Genomic DNA, 9,329 nt, shown 5'->3' on the forward strand with positions numbered 1-9,329 from the left:
TACGAAGTAATATTTGTGCCATATCACGTGACCATGCTCAGTTTCAAGAATTTATGTTCACTTTTGGATTTTCTGAAATGTAAGATCCAGGATTCAAAACAATATCATAACCTGCATCATGAAATAGATTTTCAAGCCATACATCTGTCCTGTTGTATTTCTTAAGAAAGGATTTGGTCAAACATTTTGCTTAGTTAGACTTCAGAAAAGTTATATATGCAGAGTAAAAGGATAATCCCTCCATACCAGTGCATTGCCTGATATATTAACTCAAGTACTAGGCACGAACAAACTGGCTCAATTTTGTGCTCATCCTGGTGTAGTAGTAGTAGTACTAGGAAATACATTTGACAGGTGACCATGGCGAGCAGCGACTGAGGGAATTGAACCGTGCTCGACACGGTAGGTAACATTGTCTAGTTACTAAAGCATCACTCCGTTGTTCATCGGTAGTCATTATGGAACCGGGGACATGAGGGGAATTTCCTAGGGCTGGAATTCTAGCCGCCAGATATTTCGACTCAAACCGCTGAGGCTCGACTGGTTGGGGTTGCCTAATGTGCGTACCACGCACGCCACCAGAAGGACATGAGCCCGGTTTTTTAATTTTTTTAATTTTTTAGGATCAACACGAGCCAAGGTCTGGCTGGTACACCGTTGGGCCCTACCATTCAAGAATACGAATGGAACCTTTTAAATTGCCGAATGAACCTATGTGTGTTACAATGCCCGTATTTTCCTTGCAAATACTAATCTCAACGTGGTAATTGATTTATGACGAGTTGTTGAATTAGAGTGAGTTTGTGATATAATGATCTCAACGTGGATTTCACATTTCATGGTATCCCTATTAAGTTCTTCAATGCAAATTCAAATTTAAAAAATGAAGGATATGGAGGTGAGAAAACTTTGTATGTATCAAGCATATGAACACACACACACACACAGAGACACACACGCACGAACACAACAATAATCCAATAAGCATAGTGCATCTATTTTTTCCAAACCATGCATGTATGACATGAATTCAAAAATACTCCTTCTATTCCTAAATATTAGTCTTTTAGAGATATCAACAAGTGACTACATACAGAGCAAAATGAGTGAATCTACACTCTAAAATCTATCTATATACATCTGCATGTGCCAGTCCATTTGAAATCTCTAAAAAGACTAATATTTAGGAACGAAGGGAGTAAAATGTAAGACATGCATGGTCCTCGGTTCAATATTTAAAATGAACATGAAACTGAAACATGAATATTAAGTCTAGTACTACAGTACATGCAAATTTTGTGTTTAGGCGGAGCTATGATTGTCGGGGGTCAACCCCTCGACCTTAGATAAAATTGTCAAGCTCTGTTTAGGGTTGTTTAGATTATATTTTTTCCCACCCTCCCAACCACCGATTGGTTGTGCACCCCCACCCCTCATCACTGGGAGAATATCATGTGCCCCCATACCTTAGATGTTATATGCTGATACGAGTTGCTTGGAGCTTGTAGATCTGAGATATAGAAGCTCACATGATGTCTTAATATTTTTACGGGAAACCTTGATGAGTTTGAGAACTGCACACAATTTGTACAAAAACTACTCAGATGCCCTTAGATCCCATATCCAACGACCTCGAAGCTCGTATCACCATAGCATCTAAGATGAAGGAGGACATCATATTCTCCTGTATGTAAGAATATCATGTGCTACCACACCTAAGATGCTTAGGTGATACAAGCTCTTCGGAGTCGTTGGATTTGTGACCCAACACCTCCTCGGTGGTTCGAATGGTTTTTTGCAGAAAAGCCCCCAAAGAGTTCGGCCACTGCTTACAAGCACATGCCATTGGATCTCAGATCAAACGGCCTCGAAGCTCGTATCACCGTAGCATCCAAGCTGTGATAGCACCTTATGTTTTCTCGCACGAGAGAATATGAGGTGTTCCCGCACCGTAGATTCTATGGTGATACGAGTTCACGGAGATCTGACGACCCATAGTAAGAGGTTTGAATGTTTTTGCAATATATGGCTGAGAGAGTTTGGGAAATGCCCAGAAAGTACAAGTACTACGCATGTGCCATCTGATCACTGATCATACGACCTAGATGCTCATACCACCGTAGCGGGTAATTAAGCTACGGGGAGCACCTAATATGAGCAACGGGGAGCCGTTGGATCCGAGATGCAGCGGCACACATGAGCCCTAGATGTTTTATTTGCAAAAAAACCTTTGGAGAGTTTGGAAATTGCGCATAATTACAAAGACTACTCCCAAGCCATTGGATCTCACTTCCAACGGTGTAAAAACTCGTATCACCATAGCATTTAAGCTGCGGGGTGGATGTGATATTCTATGCCTCTGTCATTTTTGTTCGTAAACTTGCAAAATACATATAACTCGTGTCGTTACTTGTCTAATCACGCAAAGTGTTTGTTCAAAAAAAACATTCTACACTGAAATATCGGAACAACACACGGGGGTCCCACTTGTCATTAATCAAATTTGGACCTAAAACTAACAAATCTGAAAGACGAGATTCGAACTCGCAACCTGGACTACAAAGCGTAAGTCGATAGCCTGAAACAACAACGGTTGTTGGCTTTGTCCCATAACTTGATTTTATACAGTATTACATTGAGTAGAGCAGAGGGAGTGCCTCGTGATCACATGCATGACCGTTGACTCACTTACTGGTGGGTCCCAGGTCTGCAATCTCTCTCCTCTCTCCATCATCTAACCTTTGCACGGGCACACACGAAGAGCGGCGCTAGCTTGCCTTGGTGTTATTACAACTAAAAAAAGATTGGAAAATAGAAGAATCGCCTAGAACAAGAGATGTTGTGGCTGGTCGAGACGGAGCTAACCACACCTATCCTCCGTGCCACGTTAGCATGATGAAGCTGTGTGGCTAGTGGGGTGTTTTCGACCGACTGGCTGGGTCCCTAGGTCGAAACATAGGTACTACGTCTAATACAGTATATTTTTACACGCACATTTTTCCTCCGTGCCGAGACGTGGCACACCCTACCGCGCGGTTTCGGGGTCCTCCCGGGTGGTGCACGCATATATTCTTCCTCACGTGGGATGCCCTACCGCGCGTTTTCTGGGTCCTCCTCGGTCGTAGCGCTAAAGCAAGTAAATGAGTCATTAAATCACGAAAGACCACCTTTCCCGCCGAGTACATCAGTGAAGCACGGTGGCTAGCTAGTTGGGCTAGTTCGACCAATTAGCTAGGACGCCGCCACATTTGTTTTTTCACCCCTTTTTTTATCTACTTGTCGGCAGGTAAATTTAAATATCCACCGTGGCGTTGCTCTGGTGTTTTGGTGCGGTAGGATTTTTAATTTTTTGATTGACGGGAGCAGGCGCGACAGGGATTTTAATTTTTTGATTGATGGGAGCAGGCTCGGCAGCAATTAGTCACGATGACTCCGCCTGCAAAACCCACTACTCCCTGATGTGAGAAGTCGTCGACATGTGTTTTACCATGGTGAAAACCAAAAGATTCCCTGCTCCTTGGCTGGCTCCCTCTGCCTTCTCGTAGATTGCATTGCCTTTCAGCCGTTTTGCCCCCTTTGCTTCCTCTCCCCATTGCTTCTACCTGGTGCCATGGCGGCGCAGCAGATCATGGAGTCCGAGGTGAGGCGCCTGACACAGGAGCTCTAGGCCAAGGATGCGGAGCTTAGGGCCAAGGACGTGGAGCTCCATGATCTCAAGGAGGAGAGGAGTGCCATGCTCCTCCATTATGTGCGGGAGTTCATAGAGCTTCAAAAGCGGCAGGCGTCCACCACAAAGATGGTCGAGGCGTCGGCGGCGTTGCTGCAGAAAGAAGGAGATACGATAGGCCATCGGGGGAGCCGGTTGGAGCGCGAGCGGGCCAATCGTGACGGGGTCCAGGATTGCCTCAGCCACATGGTGAACCAAGTTGCCACGCATGTGTTGCGGCTGCGCGATGCCTACCGTGTGCCAGCGTGACCATGCCGGCCGTCGGGCTAAACCCGTTCGACCACCCGGTCGACTTCGACGAGCTGCGGCTTCCTGACCTGGTCTCCTTCTTCACCTATATCTCCAAGGAGCTGAGTCGTCTCCGCGCGATGGTGGGGGCAGAGCTGGACAAGGAGGGGTTGCGGGCTGCCATCGCCGTTCCCGGGCGAATCCTTTCAGGGCTCCGTCACCGGAATCCATTCGTCCCATTGGACGCTGTTTTTGACGAGCTGGCTCCCGTCGACCGGGAGCGGGCTCTGCGGGTGGTTGCACCCTGCATCACCAACGTCGTGCGCCTCGAGAAGCAGAGGGACTTTGGTGGTGTTTAGGTGCCCTCTGCATGGGCATGTCCATGTCTCGGCGCAACATGACCGTTGGATCAAACTCAGATGGTGCAGATCAGTTACTGTAGCACAAAGCGTGTGGGTGTGTTTGGTTGCATTCTCATCTCATATAGTTGTTTCCTCTTCGTGTATTTGTGTTAACCTACTAGTGTGGACTCATGCACCCTTCATGCACTCTGCCAAACACCCAAAAGTGGGTCGAGAAGGGAACTTTTGCTCCCATCCCATGCACCCTTCATACACCCTGCCTAACACTATTCGTGCTTCATATGCTTCATGTTTCGTGGAGTACTGTAGCATCGTACTCTCCGTACGCTATAGACCTAGTTCTGTTAACATTGATATCACCGTTCATTCTCGACCGGACGGTCGAAAAAGCGGTACTATGTTACTACATTACTGTTCATATAGTTGACATGTGCACAACATCATTTGTTATCGTCATATCTTACTACCCTAGCAACAAGATTATGTAGTACTTACGTATGAACCACTGCACATGCCTACTTGTAGGAGAACTATGTATGTTCAAGCGGCTGCCGTGTTTCGCACTCCTCCGTCGTAAGAGTGGAAACGCTTTCTGTAATCATTTTTTTTCTTCAGAAAAATAGTGGACATGCTCTACCGTGCGGGTCCTCGTCCAGCCATGCACTAAATTACTCACTTTCGCTGATGTGTGGGACAACCAGCATCTGGGTCCACCGGCCATGCACTAAATTACTCCGTAGTAGAGTGACGGTAGACTACCCCGATCGAAGCGCCGCAGTAATGCCCAATGAGCCGTCAAATCACAAAACCCCCTCCTTTCCAGCAGTAAATTGGACGGATGAAGCAACCATCATTTCACTCTTCTCTCTCAGATTCCTCTATTGAAGAAAACCCCCACTCGCTTCGCTTCTCCCTCATCTCGTTCCTCATTTCACTCTTCTCTCTCAGCTTCCTCTCTTGGATGGACGCTGGAGCACCGGCCGATGTGATGTCTATGGCTCTGGCCAAAACCGTCGAGGCTCATGGTACGAAGAAGCGCAAGCACCCAGCCGAGACTACCGCAGACAAGCTCAAAGCCATCGCCCTATCCAAGCCCCCCTCTCCGGGATCCCTCATTGATGGAGTCCTGGACTAGGGGGTCCTTGGACAGCCTGACTATATGCTCGTGTCGGACTGTTGGACTATGAACATACAAGATTGAAGACTTTGTCCCATGTCCGGGTGGGACTCTCCTTTGCATGGAAGGCAAGCTTAGCAATTCAGATATGTAGATTCCCTTCTCTGTAACCGACTCTGTGTAACCCTAGCCCCCTTCGGTGTCTATATAAACCGGAGGGTTTAGTCCATAGGACAAGAACAATCATAGTCATAGGCTAGCTTCTAGGGTTAGCCTCTACGATCTCGTGGTAGATCAACTCTTGTAATACTCATATCATCAAGATCAATCAAGTAGGAAGTAGGGTATTACCTCCATCGAGAGGGCCCGAACATGGGTAAACATCGTGTCCCCCGCCTCCTGTTACCATTAGCCTTAGACGCACAGTTCGGGACCCCCTACCCGAGATCCGCCGGTTTTGACACCGACATTGGCGCATTCATTGAGAGTTTCACTGTGACATCACCATAAGGCTTGATGGTCCTTCAATAATCTACAACAATGCGGTCCAGGGTGAAGTTTTCCTCCCTGAACAGATCTTCGTATTCAGCGGCTTCGCATTGCGGGCCAACTTGTTTGGCCATCTGGAGCAGATCGATAGCTACGCCCCTGGCCATCAGGTCAGGTTTGGAAGCCCAAACTACATTGCCGACATCCGCGGAGACTTGATCTTCGACGGATTCGAGCCCATGACTGGTGCACCCTACATCCACGATGAGCATGACCTAGATCTACCATCGGGTAATGTTTGGGAGATCGCACCTGAAGTTGCCCTGGCTTTAGAACCGGAGCAGATCGTGCCATCGAAGGACGGGAGGATGGACCCCACAACGGAAGCCGCACACTCTACGACGATAGAGCCTAACACAGATTTCACCTCCGATGAGGTTTGTATCATCGGATCCTCGGACTCATCTCCAGCCATAGAGTCCGAACTGCGTGTATCCGCGCCCATCGGATCTGATTGGGCGCTGATCCTGGAGTTCAGCTCCATGGACATCTTTCAACACTCACCCTTGGGCGACGTGCTAAACTCATTAAAGTCTCTCTCCTTGTTAAGAGACTCTCGGCCCAACTATGTCCGGCTTGAGTGGGAGCGGACAACGAAGGAATTCGTTATCCACCCACCACCCACTTAATAGCCACTGTCGACGACTTAACCGACATGCTTGACTTTGACTCCAAAGACATCGACGGTATGGACGACAACACCAGAGACGAACAAGAACCACTGCCCACAGGGCGCTGGACAACCACCTCATCGTATGACATATACATGGTGGACGCACCCAAAGAAAACAATGGCGAGGATCAAAAGGATACAAAGGAGGATAATCCTCCTGAGAAGCAACCAAAGCGCTGACGTCAGCAGCGCCTCTCTAAACCACGCCATAGTAAAAACAGCGATACCGGCACAAGAGATAATAGCACTCCGGACGTTGCCGAAGACGAAAACAATCCCGCCCAGCCAAGGTTTGAACAGGCCAGACGGGAGGACGGGCAAGCTAGCCCCAATGAACAGGCAATGAATGAAGACTCGGAGGATGACAATTACATGCCCCTCTCCGAAGACGAGGTGAGCCTCAGTGATGAAGAATTTATACTGTTTGAGGATCCCGTCGAACAGGAGCACTTCAAGCGTCGGCTTATAGCCACTGCAAAAAGCCTAAAGAATAAACAACAGCAGCTTCAAGCAGATCAAGATCTACTCACCGATAGATGGACTAAGGTCCTGGCAGCCGAGGAATATGGACTCGAGCGCCCAACCAAAAGTTACCCTAGGTGCAGGCTGTTACCTCAATTCAAGGATGAGGCACTAGAGCCCATACTACCAGCACAGGATGCGGCTGACCGACCACCTCGTGGCTGAGACAAAGCGGCTTATCAGTCCAAACACTAGCCCGCACCCAGTCACCAAACAAACAAAAAAACGAAGGCCCGGGGCTACATGCATGACCTGCAAGACAAGTTGGAAAACAGAGCAGGGAAGTCAAGATCGATCTATGGATCGCGGGGGCGCGCCCCAACGTGTGATAATGACCGCCACGCCGGATATACTAAATACAAATCTGTCCGGGCCGAATACTACAGACCATGTTCATCCTAACTGAGTCGCGATGTAGCCTGGCATAGAGGCGTCGCACACCCCCTATGCTTCACCGACGAAGTAATGGAGCATGAATTCCCAAAAGGGTTTAAACCTATAAACATCGAATCATATGATGGGACAACATACCTCGCGGTATGGATTGAAGATTTCCTTCTACACATTCACATGGCCCGCGGCAATGATCTTCATGCAATCAAGTATCTCCCACTAAAACTCAAGGGACCAGCTCGGCATTGGCTGAATAGCCTCCCAGAAAACTCCATTGGCAGTTGGGAGAACCTGTAAGATGCGTTCCTCGACAACTTTCAGGGCACTTATGTGCGACCACCGGACGCTGATGACTTAAGTCACATAACCCAACAGCCCGGAGAATCAGCCAGGAAATTCTAGACTCAGTTCTTAACTAAAAAGAACCAAATCATTGACTGTACGGATGTTGAAGCCCTAGCGGCCTTTAAGCATAACATCTATGACGGGTGGCTCGCCCGACACCTCAGCCAAGAGAAGCCGAAATCCATGGCAGCCCTCACAACACTCATGACCCGCTTCTGTGCGGGCCAGGATAGCTGGCTGGCTCGTAGCAACAGCACCTCAGGGAAACCTGGAAATCCTAAATCCAGAAACGACAACGGCAAGCCCCGAAGCAGCAAGCACAAACGTCGAAACAACGGCGACAACGCCGAAGACACAACTGTCAACGTCGGATTCAGCGGCTCTAAGACCGGTCAAAGGAAGAAACCGTTCAGAAGAAACAATCCGGGCACGTACAGTCTGGACCGCATACTCGACCGTCCATGCCAAATTCACGGGACCCCAGATACACCAGCTAATCATACTAACAGAGAATGCTGGGTCTTCAAACAGGCCGGCACGTCCAAGGCCGATAGCAAGGAGAAGGGGTTGCAAAGCGATGACGATGACAAGGAACCCCGGCCACCAAAGACAGGAGGGCAAAAGAAGTTCCCTCCGCAAATTAAAATAGTGAATATGATACACGCCACACATATTCCCAAATGGGAGCGGAAGCGCGCACTTAGGAATGACTGCGCGGTGGAGCTACTCGCCCCAATATACAACCCATGGTCGTCCAGCTCGATCACTTTCAAACAGAAGGATCGTCCGACCAGTATTCGTCATGGCGGCTCAGCCGCACTGGTCCTTGACCCTATCATCGACGGATTCCACCTTACACGAGTCCTTATGGACGGTGGAACCAGCCTGAACCTGCTTTATCAGGATACAGTGCGCAAGATGGGCATCGATCTCTCAAGGATCAAACCCACTAAAACCACCTTTAAAGGTGTCATATCAGGTGTAGAGGCATGTAGTACAAGCTCAATCACACTGGAGGTGGTCTTTGAATCCACAGACAATTTCAGAAGCAAAGAGTTAATCTTTGACATCGTCCCTTTCCGCAGTAGTTATCATGCACTGCTTGGACGAACCTCATTCACTCGATTCAATGTGGTGCCACACTACGCTTATCTTAAGCTTAAGATGCCCGGTCCACATGGTGTCATAACAGTCAATGGAAACATTGAACGCTGCCTTCATACGGAAGAGCACACCGCCGCCTTAACGGAGGAGCACAGAGCAGCCTCTTCCAATCGAATATTCATTGGCCGGTCAGGTTCCTAGACACTTTCAAAAGAGTTCGAACCACCTTGCCGCACAATAGCCCAGCTCGTCAAGAGCCCAATTAACCACTTTGGCGATGGACGGAGGCGCAACAAGGTTGTGTGCCAC

This window comes from Triticum dicoccoides, chromosome 7B (genome assembly GCF_002162155.2).
Source record: "Triticum dicoccoides isolate Atlit2015 ecotype Zavitan chromosome 7B, WEW_v2.0, whole genome shotgun sequence".
Taxonomy (NCBI): domain Eukaryota; kingdom Viridiplantae; phylum Streptophyta; class Magnoliopsida; order Poales; family Poaceae; genus Triticum; species Triticum dicoccoides.